The 19,447-nt window shown below is 46.1% G+C and overlaps 1 protein-coding gene and 1 long non-coding RNA gene across 3 annotated transcripts in view; one reads left to right on the top strand and one right to left on the bottom strand.

The window, feature by feature from the left end:
- The window catches only part of WDR47 (WD repeat domain 47), a 1,275,124-nt gene that overhangs the window by 1,214,647 nt on the left and 41,030 nt on the right, over positions 1-19,447 (bottom strand). The window lies entirely within an intron of this gene.
- The window catches only part of LOC138542592 (uncharacterized), a 60,132-nt gene that overhangs the window by 22,176 nt on the left and 18,509 nt on the right, over positions 1-19,447 (top strand). Inside the window, exons 2-3 of one of the 2 annotated variants that reach the window (XR_011290519.1) lie at positions 6,794-6,892; positions 7,234-7,325. This is a non-coding gene — a long non-coding RNA (uncharacterized lncRNA). The remainder of the gene's footprint in view (positions 1-6,793; positions 6,893-7,233; positions 7,326-19,447) is intronic. The other variant, XR_011290521.1, reaches the window with a different exon arrangement.

The following is a 19,447-nucleotide window of genomic DNA, read 5'->3' as shown; positions in this document are numbered from 1 at the left end:
ACTGCCCCCGGAACTAAACCCATGGAAGCAAAGAGAATATACCATTAATAGACTATCAACAGTAAATATATATAGTGGAACTGGTGAATGATAATCTACCACCACTACCAAATTAGGGAGATACTTGCCGAACCTGGGGTACAAAGGCCCTTATCTGCTGGAAACCAGCCACGGTATCACCCCAGAAACTATACAATCAATAAACCAAGTTAAATAATATGCCCAACCAGTATGACAACTTGATACATAATACTAAACTACAAGGATTATGAGACCTACAACCCACTAACCAAAACCTCACATTTCTGCATACTTAATTCACACAAAACCCCACACAACCACCTCTCTCGCAGCAAACTGTACAAACTTCACCACACTGCAACAACACACAATCAACACATATATCGCAACAACAGCATGCAAGGACTTGCTTCGACCCTATATGCACTCCCAAGCTCGGGGCACAGTGAAAACCGAACTGAAGCTGCCAACAGTACACCACTTCTCACTTTCTTACACCCTCTTCACCCACTAACCCACCCCCCCACCTTTTGTTTACAGATCCGCCTGAGCGCCTAGAGACCAACTCCGTTGGTGACCGTGCGCTATATAAATACCTATAACATTAACTACCGTGTCGGATTCTGTTAAGATATGTAGATGGAATTATTGGAATGCCAGCAGGCTGGACTTCTCAACTATTCTAGGCAGGGAATAGAAAGGGTAAAATATAACAGGCTGATGCTCTTTCTCTTGGCCTATCGGTTTTTGTCTCTGTGACTGAGTATGAGTCATGTTTTCAGGTATGTGCTCTACTCTGTTCTCTCTGCCAGCTGGGGTGAACTGGCCTATAGGGAACTTCCCAGTAGGACCCTGCACCCTTGTCCCTTTTTTGTGCAGGAGAGGATGTCTGCTGACTGGCCGAGTGTATTGCGCAAACATTGGTACAGTCAATCTGGTACGTCTATACATTTATTATTATTTTTTTTTTACATTTATAAAGCACACAAAGCAGACCTTAGGCATTGCGGCGCTGTTACAAGGAAGCTTACTTAGTTGCAGAGAAATGACAAAGTAGCCGGTCCGAGGTTCGTAAGGTTACAGGTGAACCTCGTACCGACAAGTACCTGTACATGCGTTACTAGTTGCAGAGGAGATGGAAAAAGAACATAGCCTTGTAGGTGGTTCAAGGGTTACAGGTGAAACCGGCTTCTATTAATAAAGTATCATATTGCACCTTCAGGTAAGAGCTGGAAAGTGGTGCTCGGTGTGCGTGTGTGGTTAGGTGAACAGCCTCGTTTTCAAGGCTTTGCGGAACGCAGTATGAGCGGGTTCATTCCTAAGTATGGGTGGCAGGGCGTTCCATTGTCTAGAGGCGATGAAGGGGAATCTGGCACCGCCAGCTGTGGCGCTCTTAACCATGGGGGTGTAGAGTTGGTTGGCGTAGTGCACTCTGGTGGGCCTGGAGGAGCCTGCTCTGACTAGTTTCTCAGATACATATGATGGTGCTTGGTGGGTGAGGCACTTATGACTGATGGCAAGTGTCTTGAAGAGGATGTATTCTTTGACGGGAAGCCAGTGTGCGGAACGTCTAGCTGCTGAGATGTGTTCCCTCTTGTGTATGTTGGGGGCAGCACGGAGAGCGTTATTTTGAACTATTTGAAGTCTGATGTTTTTTGCCGCTGAGAGGACGTTGCAGTAGTCTAGTTTTGACACTGTGGTGGCTCTGTCAATGGAGAGACAGTTCGGAGTAGATAGAAGGGGTTTGACCGCATTGATCAGCTTAGTTAAGTATGCAGCTGAAGAGCCGATTGCATTTACTTGGCGTGACATGGAATGTGTGGAATCGAGGTATATGCCAAGTGTCTTAAAGGATGTTGAAACAGGAATCTGAGTGTTGTCGATAATGAAAGAGGTGTACTGACTATTGAGTTTATTTTTTTATTTCTTTTATTGATTTGGCTGAAACATTCAACCTTTCAACAAGTTTATACATAAGAAACACAGTTATTGCAGCATTTACATAACTCAATCATAATATGTTATACATTACAGCTGAACAACAAATAACCAAAGTAAAATTAAACTATCTCTAGATAAAACGTCCCACAGAATCTGGGAATTTGAAATAGTATAAAAAAATAAAATATTCTTAATTCACTTATTCGAAATATGTATTGCATATGGTGTTTTATCGGATTCAATGTTTTTCAAATTTCAATTCTTATAAGTAATAGTATATGTAATATCCTGTTGATGGCTTAATGCTTTCCTCCCACGTAACCAGTTCTTGAAGACCGATTTGAGGTGATTAATTTGAAATACTCTTTCTGGCACCGGCAGATTGTTCAATTGTCGAATCTGTCCTCTCAATTTAGAATTGTTGTCTTTCAATGCATGGTCAAACACATGAAGATGTTTATAACTGCAACCTTGTATCGTAGATTGCACTTGAATATATGTCTGCATAGACAACACATAGTTACTACCTCGTTGCGCTGATAGGAGATTATCAAAATCAATGAATGAGTTTCTTGTCCATTTCCAGTGGTTCCTGGCATTATGTGCTAGGACCCGTCCTTTGTACAGATCCTTCACTTTTTTGTTATACAATATTTTCCATTCCCATGTTGGGCACAATGATTTACAGTTAAAGATTTTACTAAGCCCATAAATTGACGATTAGTAAATGTGTTATCATTTGTAGCGTTGAACGGGCCTCTGTCATGTTTTTTGCGAGGGAATGTCACCCTCAATTGCACCATTTAGCATGATTTATTGGCTATCTTCCATAATTCATCCGCTTTGTGTGTTGAAGTTAAATTGGATGTTAGATGAAGATTTAGGTCACCCGCTATCAGCACAAGGTTTATGTTGCATTACAGGGCTATTCCAACTGACTATTGAGTTTGAGGGATTCCTTGGGACCAACTAGAAGGATTTCAGTTTTGTCACAGTTTAGGCAATGCCCGTTGGCCGCCATCCAAGCCTGGATGGTGGAGTTTACAGTGTCTAGTGCTTTAGTGTCCGAGTCATAGGTGACAGAGAGGGGGAAGAGGACCTGCATGTCAAAATAGTTGGTTAGTTGGTGTAAGCTATGCTGACCGCGTCCAGGATGTCAGAGTGGTTTGGTAAAAATATTGTAGAGGGTGGGAGAGATACAAGAGCCCTTGCGGGACTCCGCAGTGGATGGTGGTGGGCGCTGCGCAAACCTGGTCTAAGAACACTCTCATGGCTCTCCCTTCGAGGAAGGAGGAGATCCAGGAGGTGGCTTTATGGGAAAACTGAGCTGCGGCAGTGAGGTGCCAGCATAGGGTCTTGTGGTCCACTAGGTCAAAAGCTGTAGCTATGTTGAGGAGGAGGAGTAGTGCAGTTTCCCTTCATCAATAATTTCACATAGTTGGTTTTTCTGGTCCAGTAAAGCTGATTCAGTGCTATGACCCGTTCGGAAACCAGATTTGACGCTTCCCTACAATGCAGTTAGTTTCTAGGAAATGTTGCACCTAAAAATACTTAACAAAGCAGCATACATTTAACAGGAAAAGGACTGTGGTGACGGGACGGTAGTTGTTGGGGGAGGTTGGGTCTAGAGATGGTTTCTTTAGGAGTGGGCGTGCCCAAGCTTCTTTCAGGCATGGGGGGCCCATACCTGAAGCGAATGAGGAATTTATGAATGCAGTGAGGAATGGGGCTAGGGTGGTTGCGCAGTCTTTAATGATATTGGACGGGCAAATATCTCCTTTGCAATTGGAAGGTTTGATGTGTTTGAGGAGTGGGAGAACTTCCAGATCTGTGACGTCTTTGAATGAAAAGCATGACTTGACAAGGGTGGGAGTGGGAGTGTTGGTGGTAGGAGTGATGGGAGGAGGAGGGGTGGGGGAGTATAGTTCTGATTTTGGCTAGTTCTGATTTTGTCCTGCAAGAGGTTTATTTTGTTGAGCATTGCCGTTTCTATGTTAGAGCACCACGGTTCGTCTTTAGAGATGACCTCTGTGATGGGAGACGGTGTCACTAGTTCCCTGAAGATGGCTAACATCTCCTAAGATTCCGATTTCTCATTAGTAATTCTGGCGTTGAAGGAGGTGGATTTGGCAAGCATGATGGCTTTTTTATATTGGGTAGCTAACTCGCTGAATTCTTTTTTGGTGGATTCTTGGGGGTTTGTTTGCCATTTGGAGAGCGCAGTGGACTTCAAGGTGGGTAGTTCCAGAAGTTCTGCAATGAGCCATGAATTGGTATTTCTTACTGATTTCGGTTTGTTTTTTTTTATTTTTATTTTTATTTTTTAGAGCTAGTGGGGCTTTGGATTCAACAGCATTGAGTGTAATGTTATAGCTTTCAGCTAACACAATAGGGTTGTTCGAGAATGGGGTTACGAAAGCATGCAAGTCTACATAAGGTAGGAGGTTTTCTTTAGTTCGTTTGCGGGCACTCCTAGCAAAGGTGGGCGGTAAAGGCAATGTGTGAGTTTTGGTTTTGGTCAGTTTGGGGATGGAGAAGAGGTCTGTCCAGGGGCATGGAGAGTTTGAGCTGACTTGCGGTGGAGCAGTTGTGGTCCGAGATCCATTCTAGGATGCAGCCATTTGAATGAGTGGGGCTGGTGCTAGTTTTAGGAACCGCGTGGTGTTTAGGGCTTTAGCGAGAGAGTTTTTTGCAGGTCTTTGGGATCACTGAATCCCAGGTTGATATCACCAAGTAGAATGGATTTGGTAGAGGCTTTTGGGTTATTTCCAAGGAGGTGGAGTAAGTTCTTGTCGGCTGATGGACCAGGGGGTTGGTAAATGATGTAGATTGAGATGATGCAGCTGGGCGATAAATAAAGCTTGAGTGAGATAGTGTCTATGTTCCCATCTAGAGGAGAGTTAATTTGTCTTTGGCTATAAATGGTTGCTTCCTCCCCCAGGATCCCCCTTTTTCCATGTGCTGGCGGTCCGGTCGATAGATGGTGTATCCTTGGGGAGCGCTAAGGAGATGGCGGGTCCAGATGCTTCATGGAGCCATGTTTCCATGATTGCTAGGAGGTCTGGTTTGTGGGTGGTGAGGAGGTCCTGGATCTCTGTGGCGTGAGCTGGGATGGAGCGTGCATTAATGAGGGTGCATTTGAGCGGGATGTGGGGTTGGCTAGTGTTGGTGGCGGATTGGCTGAGTGTGTGGCCATGGGGTGGTGAGGTTTGGGTGACATTAACTAACGCTGGAAGCATTGTGAGAGTGAGGCTAGGAGAGTTGGAGGAGTGTGCCTTCACTAATGCGCACAGGCTATTGCCGTGGGCCTGAGTAGGCGGTGTAGTTGGTGTGGAGCTTGCAGCTTTGGTTGATGAGGTGTTGGCGGGAGTGGCATTCGTGATGGATGGGTGGGTGGATACAAATTTGGTGGATGCTGGCGCCTGAGATGGTGAGGATGGCTGGTATTTGGTGTGGCTGACGGGACTGTCGGGGAACTGGTGCAGACCCCTATTTGGGGCGCTTGAGTCTTGGTTGGGGGGGTGATGGGCAGGTGAGTGTGAAGGCGGGCTTGGGTGGAGTTTGTGGAGTGAGAGGCAGAGGCTACGGAGTGGTAGTTTGTAGCGGGATCAGTAATGGACCCAGCAAAGGAGACTGGGAGTGCCAGGTTGCAGGCTGCGCGATGTTCTGAAGATTGATGGTAGTTTTGGGAGAGAGACCACTTGCTTGGTGCGCGTGTGCTCTGGTGTTGCTAGGGTTGAGCTGCTACGGCAGAGGTAGGCGAATGTAGGGCCCTGATTGGAGAGTACAAACGCAGGAGCGCTAGAATGAGGCATGTAGCGCTGCAGAGACTGAATTTTTTTTTTTTTTTTTAATCTCACGGGGAAGGCAGGGTGTGCCTTGTTGCTCGGGGATGGGGGGGGGTGTGTTTTTTTACAGGACGCATGATGCCATTGTCTAACATGGTGCCCGGATGGACGCCCTTAAGGGAGGAGTTAGGTGTGGTGTGCTCTGTGGCTTTCACTTTAGAAGAGAATGGGGCATCTGTGTGGAAGAAGTGCAGGCCAAGCTGGAGGTTTCTGTGGGCGCAGGGGTTCCGTGTGGTAGTGCAGGATGATTAGTCTGCGGGTCAGGGAAGTCTGAGAGGACTGGGCATTGTTGAGTGTGGGCGTGGCAAGCAGAGGGTGGTGGGTGGCTGGCGGGATCGATGGGGCAGCTAAGCGTGTAAGAGTACAAGGCAAGTCCTAACTAGACAAGCATAATATATACTGGTAAACAAGGAGGGCTTTACCGTGCTTCAAATAACCGGTTAACCTCCATGCTTAAATTCAAAAACGTTGCAGGATGCTACTAGGCAGTGAGTCCTGGATTCTCTCGGGCCATCTATGAGTAACTCTCCGTGGTCGTTTGAGAAAGTCAGGCAGGAGTTGCAGGCAAGTAAGGTGGGGTGCATATGCAGACTTGGCTTCGGGGCTCGTACTGTCTCGGACAGGCTCAGACAGGATCCTTGGTTACGGGGCCTTGGGTGATAGGGGCCGGCTTACAGCCTGCCGGTTGCCCTGGTTGGTGTCTGTGGAAGGTGGCAGCCAATCAGATGGCTCTAGTAGTTTGATGCTACTTTGGTTGCTAGGATGCAACTGAAGCGACCATTTTGGAGGTTTCCTTCATGAAGCTGGGATCTGATGTTCGCAGCGTCGTGTAGGATGGTCGCGGCAAGTGGGGGCTTCAAAAATGAGCCTAGGAGCTACACAATGCCGGGATGCTCGTCCTCGGGCACTGGGGACACGCAGGGTTGCGCGCAAGACAGAAGCTGAATTTCTTTTTTTTTTTTATTGTACTTTTTCAATTGCAGGAACTCAAATTGGCTTTATCATCCCATCTAGGACAGCAAAGTCCCCAGCAGCAGTGGCACCATAAAAAATCCTGACATCTGTAGTAGGACTTGTCGACGGTAAGAATGGCTTTTTTTGTTTGTTTTACAACTGTATTTTGCTGTGGGTGATGGTGGGGCAATTTTAAAGGTATAGTTTGGAGTCGCAGTTGGGAATTTCAAACCTATTTTTGAGGTTGTTCCTTTTTCATGTCCAGTTTGGGGAGGTACTGAAAGTTCATGTCTCATGCAGGAGTTGCATATACAGTGCACTGTGTACCCTCTTCTTGTTTCCCAGCGTTTGGTCCTGCTTACTAGCTGAAGCCTAACATCAAACAACTGGTTTTAACCCCTGCTCATCTAATCTTAATTTTGAAGTGTCAGGTAGACCCATATATCCTTGACTAACACTTTCATTGCAGAAGAATTGCTCCAAACGTCGGTTTATCAACCTAACCACTGGTGCCCCAGCAAGAAAAGTCCAGTGAAGTATTTGATGCAGTCACGCAGGCAGGTAAGGATTTCTTTCCCCATGTACCATTGGTTGAGTAGAAGTTGTGAAGGTTTATATCGTCACTGTGCAATGCGCATCCAATGTTTTCGCTGCCAATCTATGGCCTAGTCCAGGACCACACATCGAAAAAGAATTTGAGTTAGGACTTCACGATCTGAACAGGGACTCTTCTATTTTTTTTTTTTTTAATCCAACCAGTATTTCTGACCCATTTTTTTTTTTTTTATTAGTATTTTTACAACATTTGTGCCCAGTATCTGCACCCTCTCCCTAGTCTGCCCACCCCCCTGCCTTTGTCCCACAGTGTTTCGCTAGGATTATTTTATAGCAAATCTTTTCTCGCTCAGTTATCTGGTTCTGACGCACCCCTCCCAAGAGATCACCTTAGGTCAAATGATCTCCAGTTTTGTGGGCACCATTGTAACATGTAGTCACTTTGTAAATATTCCAACAACTCTCCCCAATCTGTTTGTAATTTATCTGCATATCCTTGTAACCGGTAGGTGATCCACTCCAACACTACTATGTCCCGTATTTTACATGTCCATTCTATCTTTGTAGGTGGGTCTTTTTGTTTCCAGTTCTTTGATATCATCAGCCAGGTGGTGATAGTCATCATAACTCTTTCAGGGTTTTGCAGTTGAATTCCTTTGAGTCTAGTAGTCCACATACATTTACTTATTTGGAGAATTCTGGCATAGTGTTCTTTATCTGAATAGTCACTTCTTCCTAGAATTCCCTTATCTTGGGCCAATCCCACCACATGTGCCTCCACTCCCCTATTCCCTTACAGCCCCTCCAGCATTCTTGGGAAGTTGTTTTATACATTTTATGAAGTAAATCGGGTGTATAATGCCATTGTAGAATCATCTTAAACCGCCTTCCCTTAATTGTATAGACCTAGTTAATGTTGAGATGTTCCTCCACAGGCCCTCCCACCCTTCCCAAGCAATCTCTGATCTGGTTGTGCCCTCCTAGGCTGCCTGATCTGGCCATTTCTCTTATTGAGCAGCCCCGAAGAATAGCATAGATACTTGTGATTAAGTGTTTATCTCCCGAATGTGTGGTTATGTATTTTTCAAATTCTGTCAATTGTCGTGTTGCTGCTTTTTGAATCTCTGGTTTCTTTAACCAATGTCTTAATTGTATGTATTCATATCTTTCAGCTTCTGTTACTCCCAATTGGATATTGCAGTCTTTGTCGCTATCTCTCCTTCCCACAGCATGGGACAAATTTGCCCTTTTCTAACCCTGGAGTGAAGCTTGGGTTCTTGAACAGAGGGGTGAAGGGGGAGGGATCGATTGATGTCCTTTTTTTTTATTTTAACCTTTTATCGCAGAATCCTACTGCGTCGGGCGCTTGGTGGTCTATCTTTCCTTGGTAGCCAGTGTATTCCCGCCAAAGGGCACCCCGCGACTGCTCTGTCCATCCTAGCCCATTTTCCCTGTTATCTGTGAGCCATTCTTGTACCACTCTCAATTGGGCTGCTTCATAGTACCCAATTGACCAGTCCTAAACCTCCCCTTTGTTTTTGTGTCATTAGCAGGTCCAGGGCTACCCTTGGGCGTTTGTCCTGCCAGATAAACTTTGAGACCATCCTATTTATCTCTTTAAAGAATGACTGTGGGACCGCTATCAGGAGGGCCTGGAATTTATACAGCAGTGTTGGGCGTTGGGAGCTTTAGCATCTTGACCATCGTTGTGCGTCCCAGCCAGGAGATTCGGAGCGGGGTCCAACGCTGGAAGTCTTCATAATTAGCTCTGGGTAATTGGCTTTATACATGGAGGACATCCTTTTTGTCAGTCCAACCCCTAAATAAGAGATGCTCCCTGCAGCCACCTTAAATGGAGAGTTCCTGCGTACAGCTTCCGATCATTCTCCATCAGTTCTGACTCGGTCATATTTATTTTATGTCCCGAAATCTTTTCTTGTTCGACTAATAGTCTAACCAGGGCTTGGATTGACTTTTCGGGTTCTACTAACATCATCAACCTATGATTTGCATATGACGCTGTCTTATGATTTTTGCCACCGAATGGAATCCCTTTTATGTTGGGATCTGCTCCAATTAGAGCTAGTAAGGGTTCTAGAAAGATAGCATACAAATGCGGTGACGGGGGCAACCCTGCCTCGTACCCTGCTCTATTCGTATTGTATTTGAGGTTTGTGCGTTGATGGAAAGTCTAAGAGGCAGGTCTTTGTAATTAGCTTCCACCATATGGCTGTAATTGGGCCCAAACCCCATATATTTCATTACTTGAAATGGGTATGGCCATTCCACCCTATCAAAAGCCTACTCGGCATCTAATGATATCAGTACCTCTGGGATCTGCTTGGTTTATGTTTTCTTAATCAAATGGGTAACCTTTGTATATTATCCCATGTTTGCCTACCAGTAATGAAACCTGATTGGGCCTGACCTGAAATTGTCGGCAAGACGTTCTTGATTCTATCTCCCAGGATCCCAGTGTACATCTTTTCATCTATGTTAAGCAGTGCTGTGGGTCGTTACGATCCACAGTTTGCTAAGTTTTTATTTGGTTTCCCGAAGAGCACGACCCTCACTTTGGGGATAGAGCATGTTACAACCCACGTTTGACTAAATGAGTTGAATAGTCTTGTTAGGAATGGTACCAGCTCTTTGCTCAATATTTTATAGATAAGTGCTGGGAATCCATCCAGTCCCGGTGCTTTATTACTAGGAAGGAATTTAATAATCGGTGATCTCATGCAGAATCTTCCGTTCATACAGTCCAAAATTTACTGTTTAGAGTACTATTCGGACCTGATGTTGATACTGAAAAAGAATTGTAATCGTATTGCTCCGTTAAAAGCTATTAATGGAAATCGGAAGAAGAACAATAAATCGTATAATGAGAACCTTGGGACCCATAAACAGTCTTCTAGGAAAAAGGAAAATTATCTGGCTTCAAGCCAGAAATGAAGTCCCTCACTTGGCAGTAAAGACAGCCTTGGCTACATATAAGAAAGGAATCATGGTAGCCAAATCTTTGACAATGCAAAATCAAATCGAACAAGTAGAGAATCGGCCTAAGGCACTGTCATAAAATGTTTTTCTATGTATGAGAATGTGAACTCCCAGCCTCAGCCATCTTGGCCAATAAATGTAATTATTTCTTCCAAGAGAAAGTCAACGCTATTAGAAACAATATGCCGGCCCATCAGCCTATCACTAAAGCCAACATAAATGTTTCTGATTCTCTCTCTTCAATTGGCCTTTGTCCCAGCTTTTCTTTCTCCGCTGTTGGTGACGAGGAAATCTTCAAATATCTGGAAGAGTTAAAGCCTACAAACCTTAGCTATGATCCCATTCCAGCATATCTTGTCAAACAGCAACCTTTAGTTCTTATTAAACCTATAGCCTTTTTTTATTAAAGCATCACTCTTTCAAGGCTGGGTTCCCTTCGAGTTAAAAAATCCTTTCTTACTCCACTGCTGAAAGCCAACACTGGACCATAAGGTCCTTGAGGATTATGAATTGGGTATTTTCCCTGATTTCTATTTTACGGGGCATCAGTTTTTAAACAGGGAAAAAATCAAAACATCAACAAAAACTGACTCCCACCCCCGCCACACCCTCTGGCCACATTTGCGAATCTAGGTACTTCAAAGATTTCTTTTTCATGATCATTTTAAGGGTCACCGCCAAGAAGCATCGCATAAAACGTAAACTTTCCTTAATAAACTTAAATTTTATTCAAACATATAAAAATGTTAATATTCAGCACAAGTGTGGTAAAACTCATTAAAAATCTTCACTTACAAAACATTCTTGATCAAAAATGACAAATTAAACCTCAAATCACACAAGAAAAAGGGGATAAAAAACCATTCAATGGGGTAGGAGTAGAAAAATGGGACGGTCATGTAATGATAACTTATTATTATCAAAAGCTTCCAAATATATTTCTAAAGGAACAATCCCAGCGATATTTTTTATACAATTGGACGCTTTTTGGTGCTAGTCAAGCACTTTTGTCAACATGCTTTTGACCATTACATCAACATATTTCATCATATATCAACACCCAAAGTTCTCTAAGACACTAAACTTTGTTTTCTGTTTAGACACAAGACCAAAAAAACCAAAAACGGACAATTACTTCTGGTCTTTTTTAGATAGTCGACATGTTTCGGCCACTTTCCCAATAAGACACTACCTCTAGTATCTTTTTAACATTATTCTGCTGGCCTCCTTCAGGACGAGGATATTTCTTTAGTCATTGTGTTAATCTTCTATACCCCCATGGTATACAAGGGAATGTTCTATAGTAAAAAACAAAAGGGCATCTTAGTGATTCATGGCGGTCTTAGTGTTACCAGTTTCCAACAATTCACTAAATATATTAAATATTCTCGTTTCCACACAGAACGTAGTCTGGGGCCACTTATGTACCAATCGACAGTTCGGCAAAAAACCTTGAGGACGGGAGGACTATTTGTCGAAACGGAGGGATCTATGCCATAATGTCCTTGCCAACTACCGTCGCGTAGCCGCCTGCTATGGCCTGCCAAAATATCGACTGTTTCCAGTTGGGCTTTAGACCGGCCCATGGAACCGGGACTGCCCTGGTGACAGTCCGGGATGATCTACTGGGGGCCGCCGACAAAGGTACTGTCAGTATGCTTATCATGCTGGGCCTGTCAGCGGTATTTGATACCGTGGACTTTGACAGCCTCATCAACAGACTGTCATCAGTGTCACATGTCTCAGAAGAGGCCAAGAGATGGTGCGTATCTTTCTTATCAGATCGTACCCAACTGGTGAAGATGGGCGACTGCCTCTCTGACACATTGGTAGAATGTGGGGTACCCCAGGGGTCCTCACTCTCACCATTATTTTTCAACATTTACATCCAAATTTTGTTGAGCATTCTTTTGGAATTTGGGTTGTCATACCATTCCTATGCAGATGACACCCACATGTATGTTAGACTAAATCAACCAATGGAAGCAGTGGACACTGTGTTGGCTTGTGCTATCAAAATCAAGTACTGGATGCTGGAAAACAAGCTGCAGCTGATTCCAGCAAAAACAGAGGTTATAGTACTGTGTACAAGGAGGCTGGTATGGGACATGACCTATGCTGTTCCATGCCCTTCTCTTTTTGGTGCTCCAACTAAGTATGTAGATATGGTAAAAAAAACCTTGGTTGTATCTACCAGTCCAGTATGGACTGCAACTTGCAGGTCAGCCAGATGGTAAAACCAGTCTACTTCCAGGTGAGGCTTTTGAAACCAGTGTTGACCATAATTGCAGTGAAGGACCGGCCAACTGTGGTGGGAATACTAACGCCAGGCTGGATTACTGTAATGCCCTCCTTATGGGGATGCAAACATTTCAGATAAAAAAGACTTCAAGTGCCCCAGAATTCTATATTAGGCTGATTTTAATAAAAAAAAATGTAATTTGTTTTTTTCTTCCATTAAGGTTACCTGCTTGTTCGTAATAGATCCAGTTGTCTCATACAGTCTTTAACCCTGCTATAGTTTTGTTTATTTTTCTTTAATGCCAATTCCCTCTGCGCCTCTTTGAGTTCTTCCTCCATGTCTTGTTGTATCCTTTTCCTCTCTTTTCTCCTTTGCGCATTAAGGGAAATTTCACCTTTGAGCACAGCCTTAAAGGCATCCCAAACTATGTCTAGTGGGGGTCCGATGTGCCATTTGTTTCAAAGTAGGTTCTGATTTTTCCCTTCAATATGTCCCATGCTACGGTGTCATACAATATTATATATATATATATATCAGCATTTTTTTGCTTCTCGTGAGCGAGGCGACTCCCCACCATTGAAAGTTGCCCCATTTGTGACTTTTTTTTTGTGTGTGTGAAAATAACTGTCCTCTCTCTGTCCCCTTCGCTTCCCCACCCTCGTACATTTCATCAACCTCGATCCCTCCCGTCTCCCCTGATTGGTTAGTCTGAAGGTCATAACTGACCTTCCCAGGGCAGCCCTCGGCCCGTAACTGACCTTCCCAGGGCAGCCCTCTACCCGGCAGCCCCAGCGGCTAAGGGCCCATGGCAAAGGGCAGCTCCTACAGAGGCGGCTCCATATTGTGTCTGCAGGTGGCAGCAGGGGAGGCCAGCGGCCAGCCACTACAAAAAAGGTAGGTGTGGCTGGGGTGAGAGTAGAGCAACCACTCTACCCGGAAGCCCTGCCACTAAACAAACTATCCCAGCACTGTGAATATTTGCCTGCCCCTCACCTTAGTAAACTGTTCAGTTAGTCTTGAATCGCTTCTATAACTACCAACTAAGACAGTAGTGTGACAAGTTAATCTTGCCACTCCCCTAGAATTCATCCCTGTTTCATTACCTCTCATTCGTAAGCGCCCCTCACATATAGTACTGTAGCTTATTCTGCCTGTCTGACACTTAGAACTTGTTCGCGCTGCACTGTTTCACGTTTAGAGGGTGCCTCCAAGATAGTTGCACTGTTCTGCATCTGAAGGGTGCCCACTGAGATTTGTACTGTGAATTTTACTTTGCCTGTCCCACACACTTAGATATTGCATGCTGAGATGAAACTGATTTTTTAGTACCACACACTTAGGAAATTGCTCTCCTAAAATTCATACTTGTGAGATTCGAAACACATTTCTAAAACTAGTAGAAAGCTGCTTTGTTTCTCATCTCCAAGTGCCCCATGAGATAGCACTGTGATTGCTCACTGTCACGCACTCAAATTGATACTGTGAATTTCTTTTGCCTGTCACACACTCTTAGGACTTGTTCCTGCTATTGTTCGATTGAATCACACCTAGAAAGCCAATTGAAAGATACTCTGATTCTCATCTTGAACGTACCCCTGAGATGGCACTTTGATTTACTTGCCTACGCTACAGAATTAAACTGGTCTCACTCGTTCGCCTTACAACTAGAAAGGGCCGCCTGAGAGAGTACCGTAAATTACTTACTTAGGTTCTAGGCGCCGCTTCTTCATCTAGACCTCCACCCTACCGCTACCCTCCTTGGCCTTCCGCACTGCTCTGATGTCCAGATCCTAGACACAGGCTGTATATCTAGGGTCCCCACATCTACTACTACTAGTTTCTCAATCACCCGACCCCCGGATGGAGACCCCAGCTCACAAGAATTCCCCTCTCCACCCCGTCCTGATCCCCAGCCGCTCCCCTGACCCCTCCACATCGCTCACCCCTCGCGGCCCATGGCACGCACTCTAGTGCCCACCTTCACGACGCCCCACTTCATCTACCCCTGATCACAACCCCTCCCCTTGTACCTCAATACATGCTGATGCCACCTGCCCACTCTCCTACCATCACCCCGCATCCAACTCTAATATCAGAGGTGCACTCTGGCACGCTAAACACCTGCCTCCTCAAACGCCTATTCCCCATCCCCGTTCCCACCCTAACTCATCGACTCCCCCCTCCCTTTGACATCTATTGAGAACACCATGTTACCCCCTGCCCATACACCACGCCCCCTGTCGAACTCCCAAGCCAGGGGAGTCATCTGGCGCTCCAAACAACACAAATCCACCTCTTCTTCCACTTTCCGTGCACCCTCCAAGGAACACGCCTCCCTCCCCTCTGATCCCCCTTGCCGCCCAGTCCCTCTCCCTTAGCCCACTGGAGAAGTCGCCACCCTCTCGCCCACTCCCCTTCAAATCCCTTCCCCTCTCTGAAAGCAGCACATCTTGCCCTAACAGGAGCGGTAGCCGTGTCTCCCTCTCACACCCCTACAGCAACAAAACCCATGAAATGCAGAAAACGTGACTAGTCCTCTCCCTTGACCCTCTACTCCTCACCACTTCTCCCTCAACCCAACCTCCCAGTCTCTCACCTCCCCTCCCCCCTCATACTCGCCCCTCCACTCACCCAGTTTCCACCCCCTCTCTCTTGACTTCTCACCCTGTACACCGGAATCCCCTTCACCCTCCAGACTCACTCCAAACTGTAGCCGCCTAAACCCCCTCACACCAACTGATCCTCTCACCATTCTCCCGTCCCCCTCAGCCCTCCCACACCTCTCACATATCCACCTCCGCCTGCCGACTCTGCCCAACCCCCATTGACGTAACCCCCTCACCCGTCACTCAAAATCCACAAGTGTGCTGCCCCTCCCGCAATCCACCTCCTCCTGTCTCAGCCACCCTGAATGTTCCACCCTCACCCTCCTCCCCACCAAGCGCCCATGCGCCACATGCTCGCAGTCCGATGACCAGATCCCCTCACAAATCACCTGCATCCTTCTTAATGCCCGCTCTGTAGCAAAAAACGGACACAGAATCTTTGACCTCCTGTCCTCAGACAAACCCGACGACCTCTTTATCACCGAAACACGGTTGCACATGAAGCCTCCCCCTCACCCCCCCAGCTACTCTCTCATCCCCCACAATAGACCCTCCAGAGGAGGCGGAGTGGCAGTCCTCTTCAATTCTCATTTCTCCATCTCGCCCGTCGAATCTCAGACATGCATCCCCTCCTGTGAATCCCTTCTAGTTAAACTCTTGCTACCACCGACCTTCTCCCACAGCTTCCTACTCCTCTACAGACCCCCTAGTTACGACAGACATTTAGCCAACAACCTCTGTGATTCTATAGCTACCATTCAAGTAAATCACCCATCTCTCACACTCGAGAGACTTCAATATCTGGTTCGATAATCCCAACAACCCCATGACTCATCCGCTGGGTGACAGTCTTGATGCGCTCAACCTCTCATCGTACGACTGGTCCAACCCACCCAGGGGGGGGGAACGCCCTTGATGCACTTTTCAGCTCCCATGACCTGGTTTATATATCCTGCCCAAACCCTCTCATCTGGACCGACTACTGTCATCCCGTTCTCTATCCTCACCCCTGCCCCTCCTACAGCTCCCCTGGAACTCAAAAACTCAAATGCTGGAACAAAGTGAAGATCCTTGCCGATATTGCCAAAGCCTTACTTCTTCACTCCCCTACAATGCCCGCTCGCCGCAGGCAGGGCCTTAACCATCGACTCCTTCGACTCTTGGCTCAATGACTCACTAATTCCTCTCGCACCCCGCTTCCTCACGGAATGGCCCATCCGGCAAATGTTTCGCGTCTCTCCTGAGGAACGCTAAAAAACAAAATCACTCTATGGAATGCAAACGGCGAGCATCTAAAACCGATCTCAGCAGATCCTTGTTCGCCTTGCACCATCGTAACTACAAGGCTGAAATACGAAGGCCAAAAAAGCCTATTACAATAAACGAATTCTCAACTGTGGCAGTCGCAGCAAAGGACTCCACATGATCATATCAGAATTCATCAAACCCACTTGCACCTCTACCCACTCCACCCCATCTCAATCACTCTGCAATTCCCTCTCCTTACACTTCTATAACATTACTCTTGAGAGGACGACTTCCCTTAACACCAAACTGTCCCTTCTCGTCACTGTAGACTCAGAAGGATGCGCTGCACTAATTCTCCTCTATCTCTGCAGCCTTTGACGCGCTTAACCACTCACTCCTCCTTGACCGGCTCCACTCCCTTGGAATCTGTGGCACTGCTCTCAAGTGGATTGCCTCCTTCCTCAGCAACAGGAAATAAATAACCCTTCTTTCCCCTTTTGTCTCAGCTGCTCGCTCAAGGGAACACTGGAGTACCACAAGGCGCATGCCTATCTGCTTTCCTGCTCAAACTCTGTGACCACCCTTCCTGGAATCACTCGCATGCACATCATCTCATGCTACAACTACGCTGATGATACCCAAATCAGGCACCACCCAGACCTTGAAGCCTCTCTTTGAGATATTGATCGATGTATGACAACGAACCACCTCCTCTTAAACCACACTAAAACTGAAATCATGGTGTATGGCAACACTGCCCTTCTACCTCATCCGCTCCCATGGCCCCTGTGCCCCCTTGAGGTGTCCCCACCCATCCGACACAGTAAGAAACCTAGGCTGCACTATGGACTGAGGCCTAACCCTCTCCTGTCGGATCAACATATCAAAATGCTGTCACTACCACCTCGTTTTCAGATGCATCTTTCCCTACCTCCCTTCCCAAACAGCATTGCCGCAGTTACGTCTATTGTGATATCGAGACTGGACTATGCTAACTCCCTATACCTAGGGGCCCCGGTATACCAACTCAACCGACTGAAAAGAGCCCAAAATGCTGCCACAAAAATGCCCCTTGACCTGGCTCCTAGAGACCACATCTCGCCAGCTCTCCGAACCCTCTACTGGCTCTGTCGGACAAAGGGCCACCTTCAAGACCCTATGCATCACTCACCGAGCAGTGCACAAGACTGGCCCACTACAGCTACAAGAGAAAATAAAACCATACCTCCCATCTCGCACCCTAAGATCAAGCACTGCCCTCCTTCTAGTAATTCCAGCTGCTAACTCTGTCAGTATTGGCGGGTCCGCCTTCTCAAGCATGGCCCCATCTCTGTGGAATTCGCTTCCCCCTCATTCGACACACCCAAGATTATATGATGTTCCGCAAATCTCTAAAGACGTGGCTCTTTCCATAAATACCAACCACGATCATCCTGAAGCGACTACAACTACCACTGATGACTAAATGCTCAATATGATCCCGAGCAATGTCGCCACTGAGCATGCCTATTAACTCGCTACATTCGACCCACGCCTGAAATCCGGAATATCGATCTACTTGGATCAAAACTCCACCCAAACACTCCCCTCCGCATACCACTGTGCTTACTCTCTGCTCTACACCATCACAAAATTAGAGTGCAGCTACACCCCTCGATCGTTTCGGCATAGCTGCTCACATACGACACTGCCCCATGGACACCTCATCACTCTAATAAAACGCAGCTATATCCCATGACAATCCGGCCTAGCTGCTCACATAAGCGTCCTTCAGGCCTAACGCAGCCAAAACCAGTCCGGATATCCACCCGCCAGACTGCACACATCCAACTGATAACCAAGCCACCACACCTAACACTAGGATGCAGCTACCATCAAGCGATTACATCAGCTGCACACATAACTGGTGCACCCATGCACCCTACTACACCTTCATCTCTCAACTGACCTGGACTACGGTCCCCGCGGGCGTTCAACCTACCAGCGCTTTGAGGTCATTCCATTGATATATGGAGCGCTATATAAATGCCAAATAACATATTTTCCAGGACCATACCTGTCTCTGCGATGACATGTGTTTTAGTTGCACCCATAATGGGGCATGATCGGATAAGGAGATAGATTCGGTCTTTATTTCCACTGGTGTCCCCAGTATCCCTGGAGTTCCCCATACGTAATCTATTCTGGAGAAGGTATGGTTAGCATGTTAAAAGCAAGTGTATCCTGCCTCTTCCCCCCCCCTTTTTTTTTAAACTATCCATAAGTCTCTTAGTGCTAGGTCAGAAAATGTCCTTCTTAGTGCTTTAGATGGGCTACCTTCCCTGTTGGGCCCTAGGTTACTCCTGTCTTTATCTGGGTCCTTTCTAAATTGAAGTCCCTGCCAAAATGACTTCTCCAACCGCAAACTTTTCTAGTTTGTCCAAGGCCTGATGTATGAAAGATTCTTGTCCTGTGTTGGGGGCTTAAAGGGTGCCTATAGCGAGTACTTTATCCTCTAGGTGAATCTGAAGCAATAGGTATCTACCATTGGGGTCACCCAGGGAATTTGTTACCTTGGCTTCCAGCGCCTTTTTAAACCCTACCAAGACTCCCGCAGTTTTACTTTTAGCATTTGCTTGATATATCTGTGTTAGTTGTTGTATGCGCATGTGTGTGGTGTTGTATGCGCATGTGTGTGTTGTTGTATGCGTAATCTAGTACTATTGCTCTTTTTAATGTGTGTTTCTTATAGAAGAACTATTTCCGCTGCCGTTTTTCTGATTTTATTTATTTACTTCTTTCCTTTCTAGTTTCTTTCGCTTTCTGCAGGTGTTTAAACCCTGTATATTCAATGACCTACTCCCTGCAATGGATTATACCCTTAGGGTACCTGCCTTCTTGTCCATCCTTCTTCTTTGCCTGTTGTAGCCCCTATGTGCCGCAGTTATATTTCCTACCCGATATTGGAGGGAGTATGTATTGGTGCTCCTGCTGCTGCAGCTTCATGGTACCATGTGCACCCTGTGTGTCTCATTCCCCTGTTGTCTTCCTAGTTT

This window comes from Ambystoma mexicanum, chromosome 1q (assembly GCF_040938575.1).
Source record: "Ambystoma mexicanum isolate Mex_15411 chromosome 1q, UKY_AmexF1_1, whole genome shotgun sequence".
Taxonomy (NCBI): domain Eukaryota; kingdom Metazoa; phylum Chordata; class Amphibia; order Caudata; family Ambystomatidae; genus Ambystoma; species Ambystoma mexicanum.
The sequence above is the reverse complement of the archived record's forward strand: the minus strand, read 5'-3'. Positions and strand labels throughout refer to the sequence as shown.